This window comes from Phyllobates terribilis, unplaced genomic scaffold, assembly GCF_046119375.1.
Source record: "Phyllobates terribilis strain yellow unplaced genomic scaffold, ASM4611937v1 Scaffold_1__5_contigs__length_1240528914, whole genome shotgun sequence".
NCBI classification, from domain to species: Eukaryota; Metazoa; Chordata; class Amphibia; order Anura; family Dendrobatidae; genus Phyllobates; species Phyllobates terribilis.
Window position 1 is genome coordinate 100,689,823 of NW_027362761.1, and position 23,201 is coordinate 100,713,023.

The window sequence follows — 23,201 nt, forward strand, 5'->3', positions numbered from 1 at the left end:
TTCAGACTCTGCAGAAAAAGGAAAGGTATGGACACAGAGAAACACAGGAAACAGGCTAGAAGAGTATACAGACAAGAACAGACACAGTAGCAAGATACAGGAGTCTAGGTATGCAGCCCCTAGAAGGCGGGAGGAACAGGCTAGGAGCGTGTTCAGACAGGACAGACAAGATACAGGAGCGGGTCTAGGTATGCGGCCCCTAGAAGGCGGAGCGAACAGACAAGGAGCGTGTTCAGACAGGCCTGGAAATACAGCCTCCAGGAAAGGCAGGCAAGCAAACACAGAAAGGGACCTGGCACATTCAGAGTGAAAGAGCAAACTGAATGAAACACAATGCTCAGGCCGGGATTCATTGGAGCAGCAGGGTTAAATACCAGGTGACAGACAGCAATAGGCAAGGGGTGTGCCCGCAGCAGGTACAAGAACCAGGAAGTGATCGGGCGCCGCCCTTAAGCAGCAGACACAGAGGCAAGCAGACAGCATGGAGGGAAACCAGGCTAGCAGACTGGACTGGAGATCAAGTGCGCGCTCTTGCACAGTGGGAGATGGACCACTATGCAAGGACTCCGCCAGGTATGTTACAATACCCCCCCCTTACGCCCCCTCTTCTTCAGGCCTGCCAGAATGTTCCGCAGGGAATTCGAGGGCCAATCGTTCACTTCAAGTAGATCGCTTCCACTGTCCACAGGAAAAACTGGTCTCATCTGAGTAGCTAGGATGCTACCTCCTATGCAGCCATCCTCAGCAACAGACGAAACGGGTGGAGTGCCAGGAACAGCACACAAGGAAGTCTCTCTCCACTTATTATCAGGTAGCACCCCAGAGGGTGCAGGAGACAACTGGAAGTCCTCCGCCGGATTGGAGGGGTGCAGAGACTCGGGGGTAACCTCTGCTTCGGGGTAGATCTTGTCAAGCTCACAGGATGAAATGGGTGAGGTATCAGGTACAAGGTGTAGAAAAGTCACTGTCTCTTTGTTATCAGGTGGTACCCCGGAGGATTCAGGAAACAACTGGGGGTCCTCCGCCGGGTCGGAAGAGTGCAGAGACTCAGGGGTAACCTCTGCTTCGGAGTACACTAGGTCGGACTTGCTGGAAGAAGTGGGCGAGGTATCAGGTACCGAGTATAGGAGAGTCTCTGTCCATTCGCTATCAGGCAGCACCCCGAAGGGTTCAGGAGACAACTGGAGGTCCTCCGCCTGGTCGGAGGGGTGTAGAGACTCGGGGATAACCTCTGCTTCGGAGTACACTAGGTCGGACACACTGGAAGAAGCGGCCGAGGTATCAGGTACCGAGTATAGGAGAGTCTCTGTCCATTTGCTATCAGGTAGCACCCCGAAGGGTTCAGGAGACAACTGGAGGTCCTCCACCTGGTCGGAGGGGTGTAGAGACTCGGGGATAGCCTCTGCTTCGGAGTACACTAGGTCAGACTCACTGGACGAAGCGGCCGAGGTATCAGGTACAGAGTATAGGGAAGACTCTGTCCATTCGCTACCAGGTAGCACCCCGAAGGGTTCTGGAGACAACTGGAGGTCCTCCGCCTGGTCAGAGCGGTGTAGAGACTCGGGGTTAACTACCGCTTTGAGGTACCCATTGTCAGGCTCACAGGACGGAGCGGACGAAGTATCGGGTACCGGATGTAGGGAAGTCTCTCTCCATTTGTCATCAGGTGGTATCCCGGAGGATTCTAGGTGGGCAGAAGTCTCTTCGGGCAGGAGAACTGGTGCGCTACCCACGCGTATTCCCTGTCGGGGCTGCTCCGGGATACAGGGAAATGAAGCTTCAGCAGGGACTTCAAGGTTGGGATCAGGAGGTCTTTGGGAGGACAGACCCTGGCGTGACGGCTTGCCTCTACGCCTAGTACGTCTGGACTGCCTCTTGAGGTTGGGAGAAGTATTCCGGAGAGCGTAGTCATCCTGTGTGGATTCTGGGTGGGCAGGAGTCTCTTTGGGCAGGAGGACTAGTGCGCTACCCACACACATTACCCATCGGGGCTGCTCCGGGATATTGGGAAGTGAAGCTTCAGCAGGGGCTTCCGGGTTAGGGTCATTGAAGACCATTAGAAAGGCCACCAGGAAGGCCGTTGTGTCCAGGATGATAGGATCCTGTGCGTCCCATAGGGGGGTGATCCATTTCAAGGCATCACCCGCTAGGTAAGACATCATGAATCCCACCTTAGCGCGATCGGTGGGAAAACAAAGAGGGTAGAACTTGAAGTGTAGCATGCATTGCTCCACAAATGCACGACTCTGTCTTGGATCCCCATAGTACCGTGGCAGATCCGCAGGAACGAGTGCAGAAAGATCCATCTGGACGGGTGCGTAATTCGCCTGGAACTCAACTAAAGAAAAAAAAAAATATATATTTTTTTTTAATTTATTTTTAATGCACGTATTCGCTGGAAAACGTCTCAGAGAGCGAAGGCCGTGGGGCTCAACGAGAACCATGGCCTGAGCATGCTGTAATGCACACGCCCGGGCTGAGCGGCGTGTGCGTGTGATTCCACTGGACCGTACCGGAGAGTGAATACCTGGAGGGGCGTAACTAGTTATTCACCCGATCCGACCACGGTCTTACAACGGCATACGACGCCAGTGCACCAAGGAGGAACCGAGCAGAGGGACCAGTTGCTACTCCAGGACAGACCCCGGACACGGCTGTTGACCCACACAGGGGAATACAGGAACAGACAGGTTAGGCTGGCACACAGACTGGTGGGTATAGGCAGGCACGACTGGTATGCAGGCAGGTGGGTATGCAGGCAGGGGGGTACAGGCAAGCACGGCTAGAGTGCAGACAGGGAGGCACTAGCAGGTAGGAACACAGGCGGGATAGGACCCAGTACACACTGGGACTCAGGAACAGAACCACAGATGTGGCGGACAAACACAGCAGAGTAAGGCCGCCCAGAGTGGTGAGCGAGAGCAGGGCAAGATGAGACCGCCAAGAGCGGTGAGCGAGAGTAGAGCAGGATGAGGCCGCCTGGAGCGGTGAGCGAGAGTAGAGCAGGACAAGGCCGCCTGGAGCGGTGAGCAAGAGTAGAGCAGGACAAGGCCGCCTGGAGCAGTGAGCAAGAGTAGAGCAGGACAAGGCCGCCTGCAGCGGTGAGCAAAGGGTCAGAGCTGAGTGAGACTGCCGGAGCAGTGAGCAAGGAGTCAGAGCAGAGCGAGACTGCCGGAGCAGTGAGCAAAGGAGTCAGAGCAGAGCGAGACTGCCGGAGCAGTGAGCAAAGGGTCAGAGCAGAGCGATACTGCCGGAGCAGTGAGCAAAGGGTCAGAGCAGAGCGAGACTGCCGGAGCAGTGAGCAAAGGGTCAGAGCGGAGCAAGACTGCCGGAGCAGTGAGCAAAGGGTCAGAGCGGAGCAAGACTGCCGGAGCAGTGAGCAAAGGGTCAGAGCGAAGCAAGACTGCCGGAGCAGTGAGCAAAGGGTTAGAGCGGAGCAAGACTGCCGGAGCAGTGAGCAAAGGCAGAGCAGGCTAGAACCGCCGGAGCGGTGAGCAAGGCAGAGCAGGCTAGAACCGCCGGAGCGGTGAGCAAGGCAGAGCAGGCTAGAACCGCCGGAGCGGTGAGCAAGGCAGAGCAGGCTAGAACCGCTGGAGCGGTGAGCAAGGCAGAGCAGGGGGGACAGGGCTCTGTACACACGGAACAGGCAGGAAGGGAAGTGCAGAACCAGATACCCACAGGGGACTTGCAGTGAAGTAGCGAGTGGATCACAAACTCACAAACGGAAGTACAGTGACAACGAGCAGGAGTTAGGTACGAGTTCAGACTCTGCAGAAAAGAGAAACACAGGAAACAGGCTAGAAGAGTATACAGACAAGAACAGACACAGTAGCAAGATACAGGAGCGGGTCAAGGTATGCAGCCCCTAGAAGGCGGGAGGAACAGGCTAGGAGCGTGTTCAGACAGGACAGACAAGATACAGGAGCGGGTCTAGGTATGCGGCCCCTAGAAGGCGGAACGAACAGGCAAGGAGCGTGTTCAGACAGGCCTGGAAATACAGCCTCCAGGAAAGGCAGGCAAGCAAACACAGAAAGGGACCTGGCACATTCAGAGTGAAAGAGCACACTGAATGAAACACAATGCTCTGGCCGGGATTCATTGGAGCAGCAGGGTTAAATACCAGGTGACAGACAGCAATAGGCTGAGGACGCACAAGGGGTGTGCCCGCAGCAGGTACAAGAACCAGGAAGTGATTGGGCGCCGCCCTTAAGCAGCAGACACAGAGGCAAGCAGACAGCATGGAGGGAAGCCAGGCTAGCAGACTGGACTGGAGATCAAGTGCGCACTCTTGCACAGTGGGAGATGGACCACTATGCAAGGACGCCGCCAGGTATGTTACAACATGGAGGTCGCAGTGGAATAAAAAGACAATATCAATGCCCCTGGGAAAAGTGGTGGAGGTCACATTAGATTAACAATACGGTTTTAATGCCCCTTACAAGAGCCATGCAGTACAGCATATTAAAAACATTATTCCCATTATTGGGGAGTGGGTCTCCCATAGTCTTTGCCTATGCCTTCCAAGCAAAAGCTGCCAAAAATTAGGACGGAGGAACTTGCAATGCTGGAAACACGGACCACGGTCACCCTGGTGGTATAGTGGTGGTGGAGGCTGAGGATAAGGAGAAGAGCAAAAAAAAGCCGAATTGAGGAAGCGTATACCCATGTGTGGGTGTGAAGCGGTGCATGGGTATACACCTCCTGAAATAGCACAGTGAATTTGACTTTATGTTACTCTGCTGTCATTTGGTGGTGATGAGAAGTCTGGCCCAATCCAGCCCTTGTTCATTTTGATAAGGGGTGAACTTGTCAGCATTGTCAGTTGACAGGCGAGTGCGCTTATCAGTTATAATTCCCCCAGTGGCACTAAAAACACGCTCCTATAGCACACTAGCGGCAGGGCAGGCCAGGACCTCCAAGGCGTACAGAGCGAGTTCATTCCAAGTGTCCAGCTTGGATACCCAAAAATTAAAAGGCACAGAGGAATCACGGAGGATGCTGGTACGGTCGGCAAGGTACTCCCTCACCATCTTTTGAAACTTTCCACTCCTTGTGAGAGTACACCGCACCTCAGGGCCTGTAAGCTGGGCGGGTCTCAGAAAACTGTCCCAGAACGTTGACAGTGTTCCCTGCCTCTGCTGGATTGGATTTGCGTCTCTCTCGCCTGTGCGCCTTGGTTGGGCAACGAACTGTGACCCCTGCCGCTAGCGTGTTCAGATGGGAATTTTTTTAACAGTTCTGCAGCAAGGAACTACTGGTACTGCCCCATTTTTTAGACCTCTCCACTTCAGGAATATGAGAAGTGAAAGTTCTCCTTGTAGCGGGGGTCTAAAAGTGTCACCAACCAGTACTGACTGTCACCAAATATTTTGACAATGCGAGGGTCACGGTTAAGGCAGCGTAACATAAAGTCAGCCATGCGTGCCAGACTGGTAATGGGCAAGACTTCCGTGTCCTCACCAAGATGACGACTGACCATGCTCTCCTCCTCCTCCTCCCCCCCCTGTCCTCAGGCCACCCACGCTGAACTGACGGTATGACAGTTGTACAGGTACTACCGTCTACAGCGCATGATACCAGCTCCTGTTCTTCCTCCTCCTCCTTCTCCTCCTCTCCCTCATTGTCCCCCAATGCATGTTGGGATGAGATGAGGCTGGGCTGTGTGTAATCGCCCGCTACAACTTCTTGATCCATCTCATCATACTCTGGCTGCAATGCCTCCTCTTTAATTCTCTGCAGAGAGCGTTGCAAAAGACAGACAAGTGGGATGCTGACGCTAATGATGGCGTCATCGCCACTCACCATCTTGGTGGACTCCTCAAAGTTTGTCAGGATGGTACATATGTCAGACATCCAGGTCCACTCCTGAGGTCTTATGTGTGGAGTCTAACCTGAAATTGACTGACTTGTTGCAGTTGGTACTCCACAACTGCTCACTTCTGCTCACAAATCCTTTGCAACATGTGGAGGGTAGAGTTCCAACGTGTGGGGACATCACACACCAGTCGGTGTGCTGAAAGCTGCAAACGCTGCTGCAACACAGCAAGGGCGGCGGAAGCTGTAGCCGACTTCCGAAAATGAGCTGACAGGCGGCGTACTTTGAGGAGCAGATCTGGCAACTCGGGGTACGATTTAAGAGACTGCTGAACCACGAGGTTAAGCACATGAGCCAGGCATGGTTCGTGTGTTATCTCGCCTCGCCTCAGAGCCGCCACCAGATTACGGCCATTGTCACACACGACCATGCCTGGATGTAGGTTTAGCGGTCTCAGCCACAGATCTGCCTGCTCTTTCACAGCTGTCCGCAACTCACAAGCAGTGTGAGGTTTATCACCTAAGCTTATGAGTTTCAGCACCGCCTGTTGCCGCTTGGCTGAGGCAGTACTGCAGTACTTCCAGCTTGTAACTGATGTGGTGATATCTGAGATGGAGGCTGAACATGAGGAGGAGGATGATGCGCAGGAGCTGTACACTGTGGGGGCAACTCTGACTGACATAGGGCCCACAATCCTCGGTGTGGGGAGGATGTGTTCTGTCCCAAGGTCCGCCTGGGTCCCGACTTCCACTATGTTTACCCAGTGTGCCGTCAGGGAGATGTACCGTCCCTGGCCGCAAGCACTTGTCCACGTGTCCATAGTCAGGTTGACTCTCCCAGTAACTGCGTTGTTGAGGGCACGGCAGATGTTTTGGGATACGTGCTTGTGTAGTGCGGAGATGGCACACCATGCAAAATAGTGTCAGCTGGGGACCGAGTACCGAGGGACGTCCACCGCCATAAGGTTGTGGAAGGATTCCGTCTCCACCAGCCTAAAAGGCAGCATTTCCAACGCATGCAGTCGTGAAATGTGCGAATTTAGGACTGTGGCCTGTGGGGCGCGTTGGCTGCGAATTTACGCTTTCGTTCAAAGGTCTGGGATATGGACAATTGAACGCTGCGGTGGGACGTGGACATTGACGTTAATGCTGTTTCTTGAGAAACTGCCATAACAAGTGAAGACTGAGAGGAGGGGGCATCTTTGCATGCAGTATGGACAGGGGATTGCCTTGCACACACAACAGGGGGTTCTATTACACGCACAACAGCGGAAGAAGCAGTGGTGACACCCGCTGACACTGGTCGTGGACCCTGGGGTTCGCTCCACAAAGTCGGGTGCTTTGCTGCCATGTGCCTGATCATGCTGGTGGTGGTCAGGCTGGTAGTTTTGTCACCCCTGCTGATGCTGGCATGGCAGGTGGTACAAATGGCCTTTTTGGGGTTATCAGCAGAATCTTTAAAAAAATTCCAGACTCTGGAAGACCTACCAGTTGTACTGGCAACGTCCCTCGTGTTGGTGTTACGGGGAACTGTTGCCCGCCTTCTGTGTGCAGCCACCACACTGCTTCTTCCTGCCTGTTGGGGTACTCTGCCTCCCTCCCCCTGTGTGCTGTTGGCCTCACTCTGCAAGTCCTCCTACCACGTTGGTTCAGTTACTAGATCACCACCACCTCCTCCTCTTCCACTTGCGCACCACGATCCTCCTCCTCACTTCCTGGCAATTGTGTCTCATCATCGTCCGCCTTTTTTGACAAATTGCCAGCGTCGACTTCCTGTGGCCGTGGCTGTTCAAATATTTGGGTATCGCTACATGGAATCTCCTCTTCCACCACTACAAGCGCAGCAGGCGAGGGGCACAAATATGGAAATGGACCAGTGAACAGCTCTTCAGAGTGTCCAAGTGTGGGATCAGTTGCTGTCTGACGACACTCGACATGGTGGGAGGAAGGAGCATCAGGGTGAGGAGGAGTATGCGGTCGAGACTCACGGCTACTAAAACTTGACCGTGTGGAAGGCTGACCGGAGGTGGTGGTGCCCAGGTAACTGGAAGTATTATCTGCTATCCAATTAATAACCTGTTCACACTGATCAGTTCGCAATACTGGTGTTCTAATGTGCTTTTCTAGTAATTCAGTAAATAAGTGGGAGCGAGAAGATGTGGCTGTTGGTTGTGGCACATTTTCACCTTGGCCACGGCCCCGTCCTCTACACGCACCATCACCAGAACGTCCAGTTCCACGTCCCTTGCCATGCGCCTTGCCCATTGTAAATTAAGTAAAAAAGCTTACACTTGCACTATCAATAGAAAATGGGTAATAAAAAGGAAAAAAGGAGATTAGAACTGAGGAAGAGGAAAATCACAGTTCTATTTTTCTGGCCTACACCAGACTCTTTTAAACAGATATATTGGTGTCTGACCAGTCAGGGAGACACAATTACAGTTTTTTTTTACGGCAAAAAATGTCAAAAACAGGATAATACAGAGATTTGACCCATGGAACTGCAAAACCACAGTAATTTTTTTCTGGCCTACACCAGACTCTTTTAAACAGATATATTGGTGTCTGACCAGTCAGGGAGACACTATTACAGTTTTTTTTTACCGCAAAAAATGCCAAAAACAGGATAATACAGAGATTTGACCCATGGAACTGCAAAACCACAGTTATATTTTTCTGGCCTACACCAGACTCTTTTAAACAGATATATTGGTTTCTGACCAGTCAGGGAGACACTATTACAGTTTTTTTTTTATGGCAAAAAATGCCGAAAACAGGACAATACAGAGATTTGACCAGTGGAACTGCAAAACCACAGTTATATTTTTCTGGCCTACACCAGACTCTTTTAAACAAATATATTGGTGTCTGACCAGTCAGGGAGACACTATTACTGTTTTTTTTTACGGCAAAAAATGCCAAAAGGTTAATAAGACGCGTATTTGGACAGTCTGACTGAGGAAAAAAAAAATACAGGATTTAGATGAAAAAAAAAATAATTTTTCCTGGCCTCTGAGACCGGGGTGATAAGTCTAGCAATTTGACCAACAGGAGCACACAGGACTGTAATGCAGCGTTTGCTGGTATAACCACTGCGTCTCCTATACAGCCTGCCTGCCTGCCTGATATCTGGGATGGATATTAGTCCTGAGAAGGACTGTTTGTTTGATTTTGGCAGGCTTTAGAGACCCTACACTACCTATTTCTCACTATATATCTCTCCCTAACTCAGAAGCACTCTCCCTACACTGTCTGTTCTGGAGCGACTGTGTCCAAGATGGCGGCACCCGGTTTTAAATACCCGAGGTGATGCTGTGCGGCCAGCCAATCACTGTAATGCCCACAAACAACATGGCTGCAGCATTACATTTACTCTGTAAAGAGCGCCAAACGTGCAGGGCGGAGACCCGAGCTCACGCCCGAGTAACCCGGAAATGCTCGGTGCTCACCGAATATCCCGAGTAGCTTGATGCTCGGGCGAGTAACGAGTAGTGTTGAGCATGCTCGCTCAACACTAGTGGCTGACTAAATACTTTTTTTCCTCACTGTAAGAGGCAAAATTGAATGAAATGGGCAGAAATGACTGTTTTGATGAAGAAAATTATTATTAGTTTTGACTGACAACTGACCAATGAAGATTTGTTATCGTTCAAAACATTGGTTATGTGTGTTGGATTTTTTTGGCTGATGATCAGCACTGGCTGAATTAACCATTTTCCTTTGTAGTTTGCGTTGTATCCCAGTATAACAGGCCAGAGTATACACCATCCAGACTGTACCTGGGGGTATAAAATAGCCTAGGGCAAACTATACCCAGAATTAGAGATGAGCAAATATGTGCGAAACCCGAGCCCAAACTTAAGTTCGACACAAATGTTGCACATTTGGATTCATAATCGGAAAGGTGAGCATTTTTTCTTAAATTTGGTAAAATCTGCAGCGTTCGGTGAATATATGCGGGAATGTGATTGTGGGGCAACTACAGTGTTTTGAACAGTTTGGCTAGCATAGTGCCTGTTTATGATGAGCGGGGGGACTTGTTAGATGAGTGGAGGGGCTGGTGAGAGCTCAGAACACGTCAGAGCACTTGTAATCTTTTTTTTTACCTGTAACTTAAAGTGAGTAAAGCACGGCTAGCCAATCAGAGCGCAGGAAGCATCCACACTGTCCAGACTCAAGGGCTTCTGCCATTGGCTGCTGAAATCACATGTCCTCTCTATATAAAGAGCGGCTATGTTCCCTCAGCGCCATTTTATGCAAGTCAATGACTGCTGACAGACGCTCCTGCTGAGTGTGCACCTGTGTACTGAGAGATTTTAGATAGATAGATGGGCGTTTGTGTGGAAGTCAGATCGTGTAGATAAGTCCTGTGCTGTTTACCTGTGAAATTGATGTTGCAGCACTTTTTTTTTCTTGTGCAATTACTGAGATTCTGACAGAAAGAGCAGGGCCCATGCCATAGAACTGTGATGTGCACTGGTTGTATTGTGCTCTATGCACGAGTATGCCTTCAATCTATTTTTTTCACTTGCTAATGTGATAAATCAAGCAAGCAAGCCCTTGCAGCCCACCTTTTGATTTTGTGGGGTTGAAGTTGAGCTGTATGCAGACTCTGCAGAGCTTCTCCGTGCAGAGCACAAAAACCTTTTTTTTTTCATTTGCTAATGTGATAGTGCAAGCTATAGCAGCCCACTTTGTCATGTTTTGGTGGGTGAAATTCAACTGTATGCACAGTAAAAAAAAATATTTTTTCTCTTGCTAGCTAGAGTCCACCAAAGATTGTTTTGTGTCGCAAACGAGATACACTCTGCTAACAGCCACCTACTATTTTAGTGGCGTTGAAGTTCAGCTGTTTTCAGAGTAAAAAAATAGATTTTTTTTCTCTTGCTACGCAGAGCCCAAAAAATATTTTTTAGTGTGACAAACGTGATACACTCTGATAAAAGCCGTCTACTATTTTAGTGGCGTTGAAGTTCAGCTGTTTTCAGAGTAAAAAAATATACTTTTTCTCTTGCTACGTAGAGGTTAAAAAATATTTTTAAGTGTGACAAACATGATACACTCTGCTATAAGCCATCTAATATGTTAGTGGTGGTGAACTTCAGCTGTTTTCAGAATAAAAAGTAATTTCTGTTACTAGCCGGAATCCACCAAAGATTTTTTGGTGTGACAAACATGATACACTCTGCTAAAAATGACCTATTATTTTAGTAGCATTGATGTTCAGTTTTTTTCAGAGTAAAAAATTTATTTTTTTCTCTTGCTAGGCAGACTCCAAAAATTTTTTTTTGTGTGACAAACGTGATGCACTCTGCTAATAGCCATCTACTACGTTAGTGGCGGTGAACTTCAGCTGTTTTCAGAAAAAATATATATTTTTTCTGTTGCTATCTAGAGTCCACAAAAGATTTTTTTGTGTCGCAAACGTGATACACTCTGATAAAAGCCGTCTACTATTTTAGTGGCGTTGAAGTTCAGCTGTTTTCAGAGTAAAAAAATTAATTTTTTCTCTTGCCAGGCTGAGTCCAAAAAAATATTTTTTTCTGTCGCAAACGTGTTACACTCTGCTATAAGCCACCTAGTCCTTTACTGGCAGTGAAATTCAGCTGTATGCAAAGCTTATGCAGAGTAAAAAAATCTATTTTTTGCTGTTCCTAACATGATACAGCAGGCTAGATCTGAGTTTGAAATAGTTTGGAGAATACTTCGTATGTTATACAGGCCTCAACCACAGTAAAAATATTTTGTTCGGTTCCTAACGTTATACAGCAGGGGACATCTCAGTTTGAAATAGTTTGGAGAATATCTTGTATGTTATATAGGCCTCATCCACAGTTCCACACTAAAAAATACTTTCTTCTATCTCGTTATACAGCAAACCATATCTTACCTTGTCATTTAGTGCCCCTGAAATTAAGGTGTGTGCAGAGCCGTTGCAGAGGAAAAAAATCTAATTTTGTTTTGCTAATTTCGTGCTCCTACTACACTATCTGAGCAACATGAGCGGGAAAAAGAGAGGTCGTGGTGGAAGGGGGAATAGGATTGGTGTTTAAGGTATACGTGGGGTAGGTGGTAATGTTAATTAAAGCACTAGTGAAACAACACTGTCATGTCCTATCCGAAGACTACTGACAACTTTTGTTAGTGGATGGGCTACTTCACTTCCTTTCTTTGGCAGTCGCACAATGATAAGCCTTGTTGATAAGGGCCAGAAAGAGCAGGTGCTCCAGTGGATGGCAAACGCAGCTTCAAGTGGCCTCTCCTCTTCTTCCTCCACCTCAACATCACACACAGTACTGTCCACAGAGGTGGCACCCCAATTACCCTTGCTTCCCCCCATGTCACAACTGTCTAAGTGCCCAACTGACTGTAGTGAACCACAGATGGGCGAGTCTGTAGAACTGTTCACCATTCTATACCATGGGCATCAGAAGTGTACTCCAAACATTCACAGAGTCAAGAAGAGGAGGAAAGCATCTGCACTGACGCCAAAATTTTTTTTAGGTTGGATTCGGGGCAAGACGGAGTAGGATCTGAGCAGGTTCCTGACCCTTGTCAAAAGACCCTAACCCCCAGAAGGGGAGGTGATCCTGATGAAACTCAGATACCTGAGGCTCATGCAGACTTAACTGTGCTGTCAAGGCAACAAGAGGAGAAGAGTCACTCTGAGAGCGAGGAATGGGATAACACATTGGATGATGATGAGGTTGTAGATCCCACTTAGTTTGAACCCAGAGGAACGCAGCTGAGTAGCTCATCTGAGGACGTGGAGGAGGAAGAATAGGAGGTTACCTTTCGCCTTAGGCTCAGACATGGAGTGATGCAAGCACGAGGAGCACTACATCCTTAGCCACAACTGTGGCTAAGACCAGCAGCGGTCACAGGTTTGCAGCACGCAGGAGCGTTGATAGTATCCAGATGATGACGGTGGGGTAACATTATGTGCCATCAATTTCATTCTTTCTTCGGCTCTATAATAGATGCGATCCGTTGGTCCCCTTGCAAAAATGGAGTGCTGATGGTATTCAGATGATGAGGGTCGGGTAACATTATGTGCCATCAATTTCATTCTTTCTTTGGCTCTATAATAGATGCGATCCGATGGTCCGCTTGCAAAAATGGAGTGCTGATAGTATCCAGATGATGACGGTGGGGTAACATTATGTGCCATCAATTTCATTCTTTCTTCGGCTCTATAATAGATGCGATCCGATGGTCCGCTTGCAAAAACGGAGTGCTGATAGTATCCAGATGATGACGGTGGGGTAACATTATGTGCCATCAATTTCATTCTTTCTTAAGCTCTATAATAGATGCGATCCGATGGTCCGCTTGCAAAAATGGAGTGCTAATAGTATTCAGATGATGATGGTGGGGTAACATTATGTGCCATCAATTTCATTCTTTCTTTGGCTCTATAATAGATGCGATCCGATGGTTCGCTTGCAAAAACAGAGTGCTGATAGTATCCAGATGATGACGGTGGGGTAACATTATGTGCCATCAATTTCATTCTTTCTTTGGCTCTATAATAGATGCGATCCGATGGTCCACTTGCAAAAACGGAGTGCTGATAGTATTCAGATGATGACGGTGGAGTAACATTATGTGCCATCAATTTCATTCTTTCTTCGGCTCTATAATAGATGCGATCCGATGGTCCACTTGCAAAAACGGAGTGCTGATAGTATTCAGATGATAACGGTGGAGTAACATTATGTGCCATCAATTTCATTCTTTCTTCGGCTCTATAATAGATGCGATCTGATGGTCCGCTTGCAAAAACGGAGTGCTGATAGTTAGTGGTGAGCCACCCCCGCAGTGTTCGAGTTCGGAACGGTTCGTCGAACACCCGTATGTTCGACGAACTGTTCGAGACACAGATATAGGCATGTCATGCCCTGCTAAAACCAAAAAAGTGTGAAGCCGACACGGCCAGTCCGTTACTGCCCGTGCGACCTCCGTGTCACCGTGTTTGTGCCAGAGCTGCGATGGACCCTGACGGCCAGCCCCCCTTTCCCAATACTGGTGCCTGTCCGCTGGTGGGTCGAGCGAGCCCCCCTGCGGTGGAGACAGGTCTAAGCTTTTTCATTTAAATTGTCTCTCTAATTTGAATGAGTACACTTTAAATCCTTTTACAAGGATCTATTGGAGGGCAAGTCTGATGCCAGCAGCTGCGGGAATTCCAGCTCCAGTAGTGTCCACTAAAGCTGCTGCAGTTAAAAAGCTTTCATAAGGATCGAGCTTGGCGGTCCACCGCAAGGCGTCCTACCGCCAGTCCCAGCCCCTGTGCCTTGGGGTGCCTCCCGATGCTCTTCACTGAGTATCCCGGGGGCCCGAAGCATTTCCTTTGAAAAAATGAAGTGTCCAAACTACAGGTGGTGTAGCTTGCTTAACAGCTGGGATAATCCGCTAACTAGCAGACACTGCTACTAGGCACAAAGTATTTCCTGGGCTAGATGCAGTTAAAAATTTGTAATTAGATACTCTCGTTGGATGCTGAGAAAGCATTCCATAGAGTATTCTGGCACGCCATATATTATTCTTTTAAAAAGCTTGGGGTAGGGGTCTAGGGGACCCTTTTATAGCCAAAATCACGGCCCTGTATCGCAATACGTCACCTAGGCTGAAGATAAATGGAACTGTAGCACCCCGAGGGCTCGGTTGCTACAGAGGTATTGCACCTCACCCAGAGGTGTGATATCTCACTCTCAGGTAAGGATGTAGTGTGGATCAGGTCCCCGACACCTGCATGCATTACACCACATTGCCGTGGGGCAGGGCGACCAATATGCCCCTGAGATGGGCATGACAGTCCCTGTCCCTGGCTGGAGTGGGGGGAGGGAACACCGAGGAAGGGGAACCCTGTAGTGCAGGAGCAGGGAGGAAGCAGTTCCTGGGTGCATTGAGAAGGGAGTATAAAAGGTGGGAACCATCTTAGTTCATCGCAGAGAAGTCTGAGCAGGAGTGACAGGGAGCAGGGGCTCTGCATGAGCTCTGCTCCGGAGGCGGGCTTAGTAACAGAGGCCCAGGCCTGGAAGAGGGAGAAGGAAGGAAGAGGAGCGGAGAAGGCTCCAGGAACGAGGAAAAAAGGGATCCCAGGGGTGCGGACGGGCGAGTCGCCACCTCACACCCGAATCCACCTGCGTGGAGGGGTCAGGCCAAAGAGGGAGACCGGTCCCCGAAACTAGTGGAGGCGGAAAACGACCGTCAGCTAGAAACTGGAGGCTGTGACATTTTATGTGGTGCAGCCCCTCGCTACACCCGCTAGGAAGGCACCACATATGGTCAGGGAAACTGGCGTCAAGTTTACCAAGAGGAGGCCCGAGGCAGCCGGACAGAAGCGTGGTCACTTGTGGGGTAAGAAAGGCCAGAGAAAGGACACACAAAGGGGGTCCTGTGAAGCGCTCCAAAGTTATCTGGGAGTTGGCCGAGCCCCTCACCTGGTGAGCACAGTACGACGTGGGCAGCCGTTACCTGCAGAAGTGGTCTGGATAATAAGAACTGTGAGTAAAGGCCCTGGACTGCATCACTGACTCCGTGTCGTTACTGCTGCTGCCCTGCACCATCACCCCCATCCTCCGCATACACTGCCCTGAGGCTATACTCCTCCCGTGGGGAGTTATAATACGCTCTGCTGCACCCACAACACCAGCCTCAGCAGTCTGCCCTGCAGCAGCGGTTAACTCTGACCGCAATCCACGGGTGGCATAGTCGGACATTTAAACATCAAAACCACATAAATAGTTCCGCCACTGGTTCGACCGCCCTGAGCCACGGAACCGGGTCGCCGCCACGGAGACTAAAACCCCCAGCATCCACCAAAAAGGGTCCGACTAAAGGTGTCCCAAGGCCCAGGGGGCGCGTCAGAACATTTTCATGACCTTTCATAATCACCAATGGGACAAGGCAGGGATGTCCTCTGTCCCCTCTCTTATACATCCTAGTGACAGAGCACCTGCTCTCATCAATTCGCCATAACCCCAATATTAGGTGGATTGAGGTGGGAGGGACCGAGTACAAGTGCTCTGCATTTGCTGATGATGTCCTAGTATATATCACTCAATCACATATATCCATCCCTGCTGTTATGGCTGAAATAGATCACTTTGTTACATGGTCAAATTTTAAAATCAATGCAGCGAAGTCTGAGGCCCTCGATGTCTCCCTCCCCAAATCCATATAGGATTCCATCCAGTCCAACTTTCCCTTTGCCTGGCCCTCACAGGGTATCAAATACTTAGGAATTCCTATTCATAGAGACCTCTCCCATCTATGTTATCTTAATTTTGGGCCCTTTATTGAACAACTCCATACAGACCACGGTTGGCAAGTTAGAACTGTAAGATTCACTACGTGAACCACTGGTGTTTTGTGGAAAAGCACATGTACACCGTGTTCCAAATTATTATGCAAAAAGTGTTTAGGAGTGATAAGGGAAGAATTTGTTTGTTTGTCAGTTAAACTCATTGATGGTGATGTGTGTGAGGGCTCTTTATATCACTGTAAGCAATTGCAGACACCTGTGCTAATTAGTTTGGCAGGTGTGTCCAATGAAAGGCAAGACTACTTAAGAAGGCTGTCTCACATTATTAAGCAGCCTACATTTTCTGCCAAAATGTGAAAGAAAAAGGATGTGTCGGCTGCTGAGAAGCAACAAATTGTGGAGTGTTTAGGTCAAGGCATGACTACAATCAACATTGCCAAGACACTTCATCCTGATCATCGCACAATCAAGAAGTATGTAGCTGATTCACAGTACACACGTGTGCGTGCTGATAATGGAAAATTGAGGACTCTTTCCTACAGGCAATTACGTCAGGTTAAAAGAGCAGCAGCAAAAAAGCCTTGTCATAGCAGCAGACAAGTTTTTGAAGCTGCTGGTGCCTCCAACGTCCCCCGAACAACAAGATGCAGGGTCCTTCAGAGGTTTGCAGCTGTGCGTAAGCCATCCTGTCGACCTCCTCTATCCACTGTACACAAGCAGAAACGTCTCCAGTGGGCCAAACAATACATGAAGACTGACTTCAAAACTGTTTTGTTCACCGATGAGTGCCGTGCAACGCTCGATGGTCCAGATGGATGTGTAGCACCCTGAGGATTCGGCTGCTACAGGGGTATTGCACCTCAACCCAGAGGTGTGATATTCCACTCCCGGGTAGGGAAGGAGTGTGGAACTGAGCTCGGTAGGCTGCATGCACTACACACATCCCATTTCCGAGGAGCAGACCGACGGTACTCCCACTTAGAAATGTGCAGGTACGACCGAGTCTGTTCCTGGCTGGAGTGGGAGGGGGGTGGTACATCCCAAGTAGTGTAGGGGCAGATAGGGGGAGCAGCCTGGGTAAAGATAGGAGCTCATTGGGTGCTGGTCACCTGAGCTCACACATAGAGGGTGTATATAAGGTGGGCACCATCTAAGATCAGGGTCAGTTGCAGAGAGGAAGTCAGCGAGCAGAGGAGAAGAAAGACCCAGAGTGAGAGAGGAGAAGAGAGAGAGAGACCCAGAGGGGGAAACAGCAGAAAAGGACTCCAAGAACCCAACTTAAATCCCCGGGTGAAGAGTCGGCACAGGGTACCGGAACCCAAGCTGGTGGGGGCAAAAACACTCCCCAGCCAGAGACCGGAGACCGTGGGCAGCGTTTTCCACGGTCACCCACCACATCCACCACGAAGGCATACCACGTGGAGGGTCAGGGAACCCGAGGCCAAGGGTCTCCCAATAGAAGGCCCGAGGGAGCTGGACCTGGGTGGATCAATAGTGGGGACGGCCAGAGAACGGACAGAAGGAGAGCTCAGGGTCACGCTCCGGACTTATTTGGGGGTTGGCTGGATCCAGAACCTGGTGGACGCAGCACGGCTCGGGAGGTCACTCGAAGCTGGAGTGACCAGAACATCAGCAGTGAGTAAACATCCTAAACTGCATAACCCGACTCTGTCTCTGATTGCCGTCTACACTGCATCACCACAACCCCCATCCTCTGCACCTGATCCCCCTGAGGCTATACCCCACCCGTTGGGGGTTATATCATCAAAGCTGCACCTACACCATCAGCCTCAGTGGACCCTGCTGCAGCGGCGGCCACAGTGACCGCAACACAACGGGTGGCGTAGTCGACATTAAGAACTTAGCAACATCTGTAGGACTGCCACATACAACTCAGTTTGACACCCTGGGCACGGACCGGGTCACAGCCACTCGGAAGACTACAACTCCCATCTGATCCGGCTCCGGATATTCCCCCTAAAGAATATGGCCCAGGGGGCGCGTCAACTTTGGCGTAGTCGGCAGGATTACGTGCCCGCAACACCCGGGTACTGCGTGCCTGAAGGAAAGTGCAAGTTTACCTCAAGAAGAAGTCTCCTGCCGGTTCCGGAGGGTCCCCGCCATCGTACCCCATCACCAGTCGATTCCAGCCGGTTGTCCGCCATTAACAGCGTTTTCCCGCCATTTCCAAAGGTTTCCCGCCTTGGAAGAGCGGACGCCATTATGGGCGTGCCAGAGGGTGGCGAGAGGCCACCTCCCATCGTGGGCCAGGACCGAAAATGGCGCCAAAAGTGGAAACCGCCCCCACCAACAGAGACTGTGATGCTAGAGGTGTCTGTCAGCGTGAAAGAACCGCCCCTGGAGCTGACAGTCACCCAGTGGCCCCGGGACCGCCCTCGAAGTGGGAGGGGACGAAAGAAAAGAACGAAGATGGGTGCCGCCTGGAGGAGTCTAGAGCGAGCGCACCCGGAGGCAGGAAGCCTGGAAAGGAGTAGCAGAGAAGCTCACCCGGAGATGGCGAGAGAGCAGAGCAGCACCGGCCCGCTGGCCAGGAGCCTGCTGGAAGAAGAGCAGAGCAGCACCGACCCGTTGGTCAGGAGCCTGCTGGAAACCACGACCCCACTAGGCCTAGTGGAGGTCCTCGCACAGCTCCCCCGAGACCGGGAGTGTGCACAGACTGCCCTGGAGGGCCTCGCACGGAGGATGGCCCGGGTACAGCGAGAGACATTGGCGGAGTGGAGCCGAGAGATGGCCCAGCAAACCAAGACCCGGAGCACGCCAGCCAAGATGAGGAGACAGACCGCCTCTGAGGACGGCGCGGGAGGACCCAAGGCCGGAGACGGCGCCGAGAAGGGAGCCGAACGCATGGAGGCAGGTAAAGGGGACGTCTATACCCCAAATCAGGACACCGCTTGCCTGCCCCAGCTCCCCGTCGCAGAGCCCGAAAGTCCCCCTGCTGTGCCCGAAAACGCCATGTCACCGACGCAGACTAGACCCCAACCGGAAGCCGCCGCCGCGACCCCTGTGACGTCACACGCACCGACCCCGAGCGTGACCAAGCAGGAAGTAACACCAGCCTGGTCGCAGGGCCTAGAATTCCCGGGCGTCGCATCACCAACAGCGCCCCCTACCTCCGCGGAGCCTCCGGCCTGGCCGCAAGGCCAGGTAGCCCAGGGCGCCGCCGTCCTAACGGTGCCCTTCACCTTCCAGGTGCCCCAGGCCTGGCCGCAAGGCCTGGGCAACCCGGGCGCCACCACCACCGCGCCCGCACCCGTAAAACCAAGGGTGCCGCGTCTGGGAGAGGACTTGTTTGCCCAGCACACGTGGCCGGACGGGCAGCCTTTCATCTGGCCCCAGAGGTATTATGAACTGGAGCACCAGAGGAGAGTTGGGGCCATGTGTGCACCCCTGATTCCGGCTCCGAAGCCCGTGATAAGGATCTCGCCCCCGCTTGAAGAGACCCAATTTGAGTGGGACCCCACCGGAGAAGACCTAATGGGGTTCACTCAAGAAAGCAGGGCAGCTGCAGCGGAGCGTGCTGAGTGTTGCCGACAGCAGCTCGAGGAGTTTGCGAGGGAGCGGAGAGAGAGGCGGGTCCGGGAACAACAGGCCCAAGTAAGGAGCGCCGAGCAGAAGAGCCGGACCAGGAGGGACCCCCGTGCAGCGCACAGTCCCCGTACCACCGGGACTGTAATAAAGTTTAACCTGCAGCATGGGTGGGGCTTCATCAGAGACAACAACACCCCCGGCGACGTCTTTGTCACGCGCAGAGACGTGGAGTCCCATCTGCCGGAGGGGCACAGAGGTCGTGACCTTTACATCGGGGACGAGGTCACCTTTACCCGGCACAAGTGTGCCAAAGGACCTTACGCCCTCCATGTGCATCGCCTGACAGAGGAGGAGCTGCGATGTGAGGAGGAAGAGCAAGAGGATCCGGACGGGTCTGAAGCTGAGATCCCCAAAGAAGGAGCAGGAGGAAGACGTTGTTGGGTACAGCGGAGCAGGTGCTGTAAATAGTTACCCGATCGGGGTATAAAGAAACTGTTACTGCAAATATAGTCCCCGTTGGGACCAGCTGAGTGAACTGTTTACCCGTTTACCCTTAATTCCACAGGCTGAGGACTGTGAGCAGCCATTCCCTTTCCCTCCTTAACTGGCCGAGGACTGAGAGCGGCCATACCCTTGTACATAGTTGCGCTTCCTAAAGCGCCCCCTACCGGTTTTATAGGAAAACCATGTTTTCTAGAAAGACTGTCGCACTGTACCCGGTCACACGTTGCACAGTGACCGGAGGAGGAGCCAGAGGCGACGAGAAAGTTTTATATATATAATGTTTTATATATTTTATATGTTTATGAAAAAATTGTATGTTTTGGTGTTATGTCTTACAGCCCGAGGACGTGCTGTGATTTACCAGGGGGGAATGTAGCACCCTGAGGATTCGGCTGCTACAGGGGTATTGCACCTCAACCCAGAGGTGTGATATTCCACTCCCGGGTAGGGAAGGAGTGTGGAACTGAGCTCGGTAGGCTGCATGCACTACACACATCCCATTTCCGAGGAGCAGACCGACGGTACTCCCACTTAGAAATGTGCAGGTACGACCGAGTCTGTTCCTGGCTGGAGTGGGAGGGGGGTGGTACATCCCAAGTAGTATAGGGGCAGATAGGGGGAGCAGCCTGGGTAAAGATAGGAGCTCATTGGGTGCTGGTCACCTGAGCTCACACATAGAGGGTGTATATAAGGTGGGCACCATCTAAGATCAGGGTCAGTTGCAGAGAGGAAGTCAGCGAGCAGAGGAGAAGAAAGACCCAGAGTGAGAGAGGAGAAGAGAGAGAGAGACCCAGAGGGGGAAACAGCAGAAAAGGACTCCAAGAACCCAACTTAAATCCCCGGGTGAAGAGTCGGCACAGGGTACCGGAACCCAAGCTGGTGGGGGCAAAAACACTCCCCAGCCAGAGACCGGAGACCGTGGGCAGCGTTTGCCACGGTCACCCACCACATCCACCACGAAGGCATACCACGTGGAGGGTCAGGGAACCCGAGGCCAAGGGTCTCCCAATAGAAGGCCCGAGGGAGCTGGACCTGGGTGGATCAATAGTGGGGACGGCCAGAGAACGGACAGAAGGAGAGCTCAGGGTCACGCTCCGGACTTATTTGGGGGTTGGCTGGATCCAGAACCTGGTGGACGCAGCACGGCTCGGGAGGTCACTCGAAGCTGGAGTGACCAGAACATCAGCAGTGAGTAAACATCCTAAACTGCATAACCCGACTCTGTCTCTGATTGCCGTCTACACTGCATCACCACAACCCCCATCCTCTGCACCTGATCCCCCTGAGGCTATACCCCACCCGTTGGGGGTTATATCATCAAAGCTGCACCTACACCATCAGCCTCAGTGGACCCTGCTGCAGCGGCGGCCACAGTGACCGCAACACAACGGGTGGCGTAGTCGACATTAAGAACTTAGCAACATCTGTAGGACTGCCACATACAACTCAGTTTGACACCCTGGGCACGGACCGGGTCACAGCCACTCGGAAGACTACAACTCCCATCTGATCCGGCTCCGGATATTCCCCCTAAAGAATATGGCCCAGGGGGCGCGTCAGATGGAGTGGACGATGGCTGGTTGATGGACACGCCATGCAAACACGGCTACGGCGCCAACAAGGAGGAGGTGGAGTAATGTTTTAGGCTCGAATCATGGGGAGAGAGATTGTCGGCCCCTTTAGGATCCCTGAAGGAGGAAACTCCATAATGTATGTGGAGTTTCTCAAACAGCACTTCCTGCCATGGTTCAAGAAGAAGAACAGTGTATTCCGCAGCAAGATCATTTTCATGCATGATAATGCACCGTCTCATGCTGCACATAACACATTTGCATCTCTGGCTGATATCGGCATAAAAGGGGACAAACTTATGGTGTGACCCCCATGCTCCCCTGACCTCAACCCCATTGAGAACCTCTGGAGCATCATCAAAAGGAGTGTCTATGATAGCAGGAGGCAGTTCACATCTAAGCAACAGCTCTGGGAGGGTATTCTGTCCTCATGCAAAACAATTGAAGCAGAAACCATCCAAAACCTGACAAATTCAATGGACGAGAGAGTTCAGAAGCTCCTTTCGAACAAGGGGTCCTATGTGCAAATGTAACATAGGAGTTGAAAACTGTTTGATTTCAGTTTCTAATAACCTGCTAATGCTTATAATTTCAAAAATGACCATTTTTTTGTTATTTATTAAAATGAAAAGGTTGATCGAAGAGTGTGGGGGATCTAAGAGTGTGGCAACCCAGTAGTCAGGATTATTTCGAATTCTGACAATCTGAGGGTCATCTTGCAGGTAGTGCAGCAAGAAGGCACTTATGTGTCTTGCGCATCTAGGAGCCCCAAAATTATTTTCCGGGCTAGATGCAGCTAAAAATTATTCTTAATTTGAAAGCTGGTGGAGCTTAGTATAGATGGCCTAATAGAATCAGTACTGCAAACTGCTACAAGGCCCAAATTATATTCCAGCCAAGATACAGATAAACATGATTAATAATTTTAAATCTGGTGGAGTTTAGTATAGATGGCCTAATAGAATCAGTACTGCACACTGCTACAAGGCCCAAATTATTTTCCAGCCAAGATACAGATAAACATGATTAGTAATTTGAAATCTTAAAACGGTTGGTGAGGTGATTTTAACAAATCTTCAAGCTTTTACTCTCCCCAGGATGACACAGGGGTAGAAAAGTCGTTTCGGATCCATGATTTGTTCATCTTTATGAACGTGAGTCTGTCTACATTATCAGTGGAGAGCCACGTGCGCTTATCTGTCAGCACACCACCAGCAGCACTGAACACATGTTCAGACAGAACGCTGGCTGCGGGGCATGACAAGATCTCCGAGGCGTAAGTGGCGAGCTCCGGCCATTTATCCAGATTGGAAGCCCAAAAAGAGCAAGGGTCCAGTGACACAGTCATGGCTTCAATGTTTACTTGGAGATACTCCTGTACCATCGTCTGTAGGCGTTGACTATGTGTCAGACTTCTTGTCTCCTGTGGCCTTGCAAAGGATGGGCTAAAAAAGTGGTGAAATGATTCCGCAAAATTGATGTTACCAGCAGATACT